The following is a 9392-nucleotide window of genomic DNA, read 5'->3' as shown; positions in this document are numbered from 1 at the left end:
ATTTTTTAAAAATATTACATGCTGTATGACCCTGTTACAAATTTTCAGGATTTGTGTAATTGTTGATAGCCAAAATGTAAATGAATTAATTATGCCGAGATGTGAATGAATTATTTTATGTTGGGATATGTTAGTGTTACTTGAGTTTCAGAAAACAGAGTGCGGTGCATTTGCAGAGTGCAGGTCTTAATGATAGCTGGCAATGCATTTCCCTGTCAGGGACAAGGCTGACAGATGTGTTAAATCAGAACACATTACCCATTCAGATTATGAAAAAGATAACAGAGTTTACCTTATCGCCAGAGTTCTAAGAGGAGCCTCTGTCTTTGGCAGAAAGAACTGATCAGGTTCATGGTGGCAGAATGACAAGGAAGGAGACAGCTGAACTTCTAATACTTGCTTCTGTGACGTTCTTAGGACACTTAAGAGTGGTGTGACCTTGGAGCCCCAGGTGGGGCTCAGTCTTTTGGGCATCCAAATTGGGCGTGAGACTCTTGATCTCAGCGTAGGTCTTCATCTCTCAGGGTGATGAACTCAAAGCCTGCATGGGGGGGGGGGGCGGGGAGTGGTGTGACCTTGATAGATTATTTGACCTGGGTATGTTTCCTTAGCTCTAAAATACACACTTATGGTTGTGCTGTGAAGGGTAGATAATTTATCATCAATTACCTATGACCTATAACAACATCCCAAAACTTAGTGGCTTGAAAAAACAGTTCATCATTTCTCAGTTCTGTGGCTTGGTTGAATGGTTCTTTTGCTAGTGTCTTGTGGGCACTCTGCCTTCAGCTGGCAGATTGGCTGGGAGCTGGGTGGAACAGCTGGGTCTCTTCATGTGGTCTTTTATCTTGGGCTTAGGGCATAGTGGTCTCAGAGTACCAAGAAGGCAGAGGCAATAGCTTCAAAGCCTAAGCTCAAGAGCTCACCGAACATCGCTTTCACCACATTCTTTTGGTCAAAGCAAGTCATAAGGCTGGTGCAGATCCAAAGCGTGAGGAAACAGACTCCTTGTCTTTGATGAGAGGAGCTGCAGAATACCTGGAGCTCCTGCAGAATACCTGCAGAATAACAGGAGCAAATCCTGTTTGCTCTCCATCATAATAATATATGCAAAACAGCCCTGCAGCTAGCACTGGGTAAGCTTTTAAGATGCCCATCATTTGTTTTTATAATCTGTGTATGTTCTCTAAATTAATTTGGGAATTTATTGAAAAACCCCAAACCTTAATTTGTTAAGGCACTTTCACAAACTGATGTTTGAAGATAGATTGAGTCATTGGTGGTCTCCCCACATATAAAACATTGTTGCTTTTGCAAGATTAGATAGAAAGTGATAGGTATTGTGACTATTCCACAAATATTAGGTGAACGCCTGGTGTGTGCCAGATTTAAGTGCTGGCAATAGCAGATGAACTTTTCTTACTAGAGCTTACAGTCCTGAGTTGGCCCTTGGACTATAATTTTACTAATTTGTAACTATACATACACACACTCAGAGTTAAGTGAGTCAAATTTACTAAAATTAAAAAGAGAGAGGGTATCTATAAAAGCCTGTTCAGTTTTTTAAAAATTCTATATTAAATCTAAACAGTTTGTGAAATATACTAGAAAATAGATTTAAGACTTAGAAAAACTAATTGGAGAAATTTTTGCTTTTGACCTATCCACTCTCATTTTTGGGGGGAAAAAAAAGTTTCACAGTTGAAACATAACATAGAATTTGTTACCTGAAGAATAAATGTGAACAAATGCTTATAAGTAATTTTGTGTAATTTTATTTAATTCCTAACAAAAACCCTGAGGTAAACAGCAATTGATTGAGGTGAAGAGACCCCACTTGAGGCGAGTTCCTCTGCAATAACTTAATTGGATCTGGTTTTTATTTCATTTTAGGGACAGCTACTTTCAAAGTGCTATTTGAAGTGAGGGATTCATAAAACAGGAAAGTTGTACTTGCAGTGTTTATTCATATTTATATGATACTTTACAGCTTACAGAGCACTTTATATCATTCCAGTGCTCTGAAAAACTCAAGTAACTATTATCCCCATTTTTCAGTTGAGAAATCGAGCTCAGAGAGGTAAACGAATTGCCCCAAATTATATAGCTAGTAAGTGCCAGAGCCATGTACTTCAATCCTTCAATCTTAAAATTGATTATGAAAGCCACTTCATTCTTATGGTTTATAAAAGAAATATTTGCTTTAGGAATAGGTTCCTTTTATGTTCCTGCTTTATCCATTGCCAGCTTTCAGCACGGCATCTCTAGAATGTGCTCATTATAGTCGATGTAGATTCTTTGGGGGGGAAAAAAAGCCTGAAACTTCTGAGACTTCACAGACTGGGTGTAGAAATGCTGCCACCTTTGTTTGGCTGCCAAGACACTACCACAAAGGACTGTAGGTCCAGGTCCATTTATTTCATGAAAGTGGGTGCAGCTGTCTTCTTGCTGTAATCAAATGCTCCTCTGTAGCCAGCTTTTTGTGGCCAGAAAAAGCAAAGAAATTTTTAGTACAGATTAGCATAAAAATCTCTACTAGATCAGTTTCAGGAAACAATTACTAGCTTAGAAACAACAATAAGTGTGATCTATAGGTTGGTTAAAATGGCAGTTAATTTCCAGACTTTTTAAAATGCCCTTTATTTCTCACCATGAATACTGTATAAATAGAGTACACTACCTGCCAGTGTATTTGATTTCATAAATTATTTGGACAGGGTGAACAACAGACTTCAAAACTAAGTAGAGGTAGTAAATCTGCCCTTTTTAATGAGTTTGGATTTACAGTAGTAGTTTAAACATCTGGAAGTTTAAAGTCTTAATTCATTCCAAATGTTCAACGAGGATATGTTGCAAAGAGGATATTGTAATTGGAGGATCAAGAAAACTACTATTGACTCAATCTGAAGCCTTCCTAATTTTCTATATATGCATTAATCACTTAAAACTTGAGACTGACAGTTCAAAAACAGTCGAGATGGACCCAGATATCTAAGTTGGCATGCTTATAGAAGAGTAACTTTTAAAAGAGGGCATAGTTCCAACAAGGGTAAGGTTTAAATGCTGCTAACATATCTAAGATACAGCCAGATAGTGTGACTGTGTTCTGTGCTGCATATGGGTATATGGTGGGCTTTTTATAATTGTTCTTAAAACTGGACTGTGTTAGGGAGTCAAGGAGTCACAAGGGAGTCAAACCTTGTGACTTAGAAACTGTAATTTTGATTAATGCATCTTGTAGTCCAAGAATCTGCAGCCAGCACCTAGCATGAGACCAAAGCATTCATTTAGTGCACACTTACTGAGTCCCCACTGGATGTTTTTGTTAGGTGTTGGTTTGATTTTCCTACAGCAAAAACGGCTGTGGTAGCAGGAGGAGTGGTTATCATTGTGGTGGCTGCTGTTAAGAGTGCTCACTACCTGCAAGGGGCTGTGCTGAAGCTTTTTACCTGGATTGTCTGGTTTCAGCTTACCACCCTGTGAAAAAGATAGTATCTCCACCTTTTTTTCAGGCGAAAACCTAAGAATTAGAAGGTCATGCAGCTGGTGAAAGTTAGAACCAGCATTTTAGCATGATGTAAAGATTTACAAATCTAATTTGTTGTCCCTTGTATTTGAGGCTTTTCGTGCTAATTTCAAATACTGTCTTGAATGCCTGTAGTGGTCAGTCTCTTTAGTTCCAGGCATGAGGCTAAGTGTCATGGATATAAAGATGTGAGTGAGGCGGAGCCCATGCCATGGGTGCCAGGGTAAATAAAACTGAGCCCATACTTCAGTGAGCTGAGTCACATGGGAAAGCCAGATCTGCAAGTCAGGATCTTCCAGGAACTGGGCTAAAGGTAGAGTATTGGTATAAGATCCTCCCGACCAGGGCACTTTTGAGAGTGTAAGGAAGCACTTTTACTAGTTATGCCAGAGTAACATAAACCGGGACTATCCAGAGCAAACCAGGACTTAGGGTCACCCTCCGGAGATGAGAACCTGTGGTGTGAGTGGAGCAGACCTGAGGTGACGCCCCAGGTATACTTGTCTCCAATCATAACCCTTCCACCCTCACTGTTTGTCCTCCAGACCTCAGCTTGGTCGTCACTTTCCTGGAGGCTTTCCGCCCTTGAAATCCGAGTCAAGCAGCCCTTACATGTGCTCCCAAGCTTGCCTGGCTCTTCAGTAGATGTAAGTCCCTGTGAGAATCGTGTGGTTTCTACATGTCTCCCTGTTTGCAGCTGAGAGTAGGGAGTTGGCAACAAACAGCCTTTGCAGAAACCTATAAAAACAATATTTCTTTTCCCACGTATTGCTTCGTTTAATTGATAATGGTATATAAAACTAAGCTAGATTCACCAACAATTGCCAATAAGTCCAGTTGGAATAGGTTTGAAGCCACTGAGAAATTGACATTTGCTAAGAGTATATCCACCTTTGAAAATTGTGTGTCTGTGCGACTTTATGATCCTAAATGTTTTTAAGCTAGTCTCTTGCTTCTCAATGAAAATGTGATTTGTTATCTTAGTATTAGAAATGTACCTATATGCAGTTGGCCCATGAACAATGCAGGGTTTAGGAGCACTAACTCTCCTGCACAATTGAAAATCGTGAATAACTTTTGACTCTTCAAAACTTAACCAGTAGCCTCCTGCTGACCAGAGGCTTAATGATAGCATAAAAAGTCGATTCACACATATTTTGTATGTTATTATACACTTTATTCTTACAATAGTACCTAAGTTTGTCTTAATTTTTATGGTATTTCCAGGTTATGCAGTTCAGCTATGAATTTTTTCAAATTGTCTCAAATCTCCAAAAAATTCTCCAAAATATTTATTGAAAAAAATTCACATGTAGGTGGAATCATGCAATTCAAACCTGTGTTGTGCAAGGGTCAACCATAATGTTACTCATTTCCCCCCTCCTGACGAAGAGGATATTTCTTTTTCCAACCACTTTTACACATATTAAACTGTAAAACCTACATGGTAGAGTTTTCGATCCGGAAGGAGTTTTGGAAACTATGTAGGCAACCTCTCGTTTTACAGAGGACTGGACAGGACACCTTGCTCAGGGTGACGCCACTCGGTGGTGGCAGAGGCCGAAGGGAGAACGGAAGGGTCCCAGTAGTGTGGTGTTCTGTTGTACCACACGGACGTAACTGAAGATGGAAAGCCTGAAAGAATTCTTTCTTGGCAGGTGAGTAGTGTCCACCCTTTAAACTGTTACTCACGTAGACTGTAATCCCATAAGTATGTCAGCTTTACAGGAGAGAGATTTATTAAGCGGGCCAGGGCCTGGGGTTAGTTTCTGGCACATTTCTGTTTTGTGTTACTGTAAAATTTTGGTTTTAAAAATGTTTAAAAATGTTTGGTTTTTAAAATATTGCTTACATCTTTATTGGCAAATTCCTATTCTTGGTGTGATTATTTTTCTTCAGAAGAGGACATGTGGTTAGATTATGGATTTGCAAAGCCTTTTTGTTGAAGGCTTTTGTTGAAAGCTTTCCTTATAATTGTATCTTATGGGATTTGGACTTCCTTTTAGTAACGGCCGCTGCTGTATGTTGAGCACTTACTATGTCCTGTGTCCTCTTAGGGACTTCGTATGCATCAGTTGTTTTAGGTTTGCCATAACCTGGTGCTGTGGCTCTTGTTATCCTCATTTCACGGATCCAAAAGTGACTTGTGCAGGGCCATTCAGTGGTGGAGTGGGAGTCAAACCCCGACCAACTGATTTGGGTCAACCAGTTTGCTCCTCAGAGTAGAAATAGCCATCTTTTAAAAAATGTGTATGAAAAGACTTGGAGGAAAGGACACCAGTACATTAGTACCAATACTAATGATTAGCTCCAGGTGATGGGAGTATGAAGATTTATAAATTCTTCTTTGACATTTCTATTTTCCATGTTTTCTGTAATATGTATATTTTTCCTATCTTGGAAGAGATTAAATAGCATTCTGAAATAGAAAATTGGAATTTCAAGATCAGTTATGTGAAGACGTTTTTCTTCCGGAAGATTTGTTACTACTTTTCCAGTTCCATTTAACACACATCCTGCCAGACATTACGCCAGGTGTTTTTGCTAGAGATAAGACGTTGACACTGTGGCAAGTGGTTAAGCTGGGAATTCTTAAGACCCAGGTCATGTCTGTCACTAGTGCACCCACACCTCTTGCCCCCAGTTCCTCCTTAACCACCTTTACTGTTACCACTGCAATTTAACACCACTGCCATGTCTCTTTATCTTTCCCTCCAAGTTTATTTTCCAACTAATAGCCAGAGTGATCACGGACATCCTCTTCTCAGACCGTTTCAGTGGTCTGGGACCAGAGTCTAAGCTCTGACCATACATGAACTATGGACCTCCATGATCTGGTCCATGCCATCCTCTGGCATATCCTAGTCTGATTCCTGTTCACCCTGCCCAGCTTTTCTGGTTTCCTTCTGGTTTCTCCCACTCACCAAGCTCATTCAGAGAAAGACCTTTATACTCGCTATGCCTTGAAAGCCATCAGCCCAGTTAGCTGCTAATTCACTTCTGCAGCATTTAGGTCTTTGCTTAAATATCTCTACAGAAAAGCTTTCTCTGCCTCCCCTTTTAAAACTAGCCTACCTTTACTAGAAATTATTGGTCTTTGCATACTCGTATGTAAGTTCTCTAAGGGATAAGACCTCGTGTTCACTGCAGTTGTACCCCACTGCCTGAAACAGTGCCTGGCATGTAATAGGAACTTTGTGTTTATTGAAGGAATGTCCAAACGATGTGTTTTAGGACCACTGGGAAATTCAGAGTGGCTTCAGGGTTGAGGGGAAGGGAACACAACTGGAGATGAGGATGGAAAGGCATTTGGAGCTGTCCAATCTCTGAAAACTGTTGAAATTCCTGCTTAGGAATTAACAATCACCCCCTGGTCAGGGCACACTCCAAGAGATGCTAAGCCTAGACTTCTTGCCTGTGTGGACTGCCACAGGAACAGAGTCCTTCATAGGCTCATAGATGTGTATGGCAGACTCCAGCCTGCAGTTTCTGGGCATGTCTAGAAAATTTTGAGAACACAGTTGAACTAAAAAAGCAAACTCCACCTTGGTCACTGTTAATCATAATTAATAACGTCTGTGATTTGTATAGTCTTCCAAAGCTTTCCAAGTCTTGAGACATGATCCCTTTGGTCGCCCCAGGCCCTGCCACAATAATGACCTTGGCATGTGATTCACCACCCTCCCCTGCCATATAATACCCTCTTATTTATCACCCGTCTTACCCCTTCCTTTCCAAGTCAAGTAATTTCTGCCGTGTTTTTTCTTCTCTTCCTTCCCTTCTCAAACCACAACCCATATAATTTTCATAGCCCTCTTTAGAACCTGTTTGCGTCTCGGCTCCAGCCTTTTTATAGAGAAGGGGAGCAGACCTGGAACAGTACGGAGGGAGAGATGTGCACTTTTAAATTACCTCCATTATGTAGTGGCATTTTCTTCTGGGCTGCAGTTCCTTGTCCAGCTTTGCAGTCTCCCTGGGTGATAGATGACTAAACACAAAGATGGCTTCTGGTGCTTTAAAATCATAGCAATCTCATTGCGCATTTAAGCACTCTTGTCTCTACCCCATAGTATGAAATTGATCAGCTTGTTTAAATAGTAGAACTAAGGTAATGGTTTCTGCTATGCTTCATATAATGATACGTAGGAAGGAATTTAATACCTACTGAGTGACTCCTGTATGCCAGGCACTGTATGAGATCCCTTATATATAAAATCTCATTTAAGACCCACACTTTTATGAGATGGATACATTATCCCCATGAGAGAACTGAATTTCAAGGAAATTATTTGCCTGCAGTCACATGGTCCATGTCTGTCCAAAGCCAGAGCCCGTGTCTTTGCAAAACACGATGTAGCTAACCTCAATTCTACCACAGCACTTGAGAGTGTACCAAGGGTCTTCACAGACATTATGTCATTTCAGTCTTCGTGACAGCTTGTGAGAATGGTGGTGTCATCCCGAACTGACTTGCCAAAATGCAGCGCTGCTGGAACTCAACTTCATGTCTCCTCTAGATCTGTGGCTCTCTGACTCAGAGTCAGGTGTTTGGGGAAGGGTCCCATGCAGATCGCTCTGCTAAATGAGGTATTTGAGGTCATCTCTAGAAGAGTTTGACATTGGTGGGCTATGCTGGAAGGACCAGACCACAACCCCTGTGACATCAATGACAGCAGGGATGTAGGTGTTCATCGGGAGGTCTGGATGAGACTGCCGTCCCTTCACTGCTGGTGAGAGTGGAGGCAGGCCTGGCTGGGACCTGAAAGCATCCAAATGAGGGAGGGGGCAGGTTGGACAGACCAGTAAGAAGCGGAGGTTTGGTGTGAGGACAACCAGTCAGTGTTGCTATTTGGGCGCTATGTGGCATTGGGTGAACAATTTCTCCTTCCTGACTTCAGATGTCACTCTGTTGATTGTGCAGCCACGGGCAAACCTCAACACGGCTTGGAATGCCACTTTGTCCAAGAGAAGGCTTGGCCAACCTGCTTCTGGTTATGGGAAGCTATCCCAGAACAAGAAGGAAGTACTGAGGACATGAAGAACCTAGAGGCTCACTTCTCATCTGTACCCTTAAAAGAGAGATTAGGCAAGTTGCTGCCCCTCTCGGCCTCAGTCTTCCCATCTGTAAAGCAAGGATACTAATACTGCCATGATTAAGGAGAAAATGTTTAGTCAGCTATATTTGCTATCATGTCACTGAAATGCTCTGATAGAAAAAAGCTCCGTGATGAAATTAGGAAAGGCTCATGGACTTCACGCCAAAGGACCTGGAAAGACTTGGAGGAGTATGGTATGAGGTAGGTCCTAAAAGCTGGACGGGGTGTAGGGAGGGGTGCAGAGTTTGGACAACCGGGCCAGGAGACCAGGTGTCTTCCCAGACAGGGAGGGCTACTGCTCTGTCTCTTCCCTTTCCATTAGCGTCTCTCCCACATTCGCAGCTCTGGCCCTCAACTCTCAATTCTAAGAGGCTATTAGTTATGAGACACGCTTTTAATTAAATTGCAGCTTTTAAGGGAATAAAAAAATATCTCCACTATAAACACACACTGGTTTTAAGTTGCATCTCAGTTTCAAAACCATTAAGTTATGGGGAGAAAGCTATCTTAGAAATGAGAAAATACTGAATGTGTCACTTCAAAATAAATACTACCAAAAAAATTTCGTCATGTGGACCTTGAGACCGATATTCATGTTCCTGTTCTACCACATGCTAGCTTTATCCTTCTGGGCAAGTTGCTTGATTTCCCTAAGCATCAATTCATTTTTTAAATGGTCTATAAATTGCCCAGGCATAGGAGGTGAGCAGTTAAGATTATTTGAATCAGAATGTTGACTCATTTTGGAAAGAGGACTATAAAACATATTA

Source organism: Meles meles, chromosome 8, assembly GCF_922984935.1.
Source record: "Meles meles chromosome 8, mMelMel3.1 paternal haplotype, whole genome shotgun sequence".
Taxonomy (NCBI): domain Eukaryota; kingdom Metazoa; phylum Chordata; class Mammalia; order Carnivora; family Mustelidae; genus Meles; species Meles meles.
The sequence above is the reverse complement of the archived record's forward strand: the minus strand, read 5'-3'. Positions refer to the sequence as shown.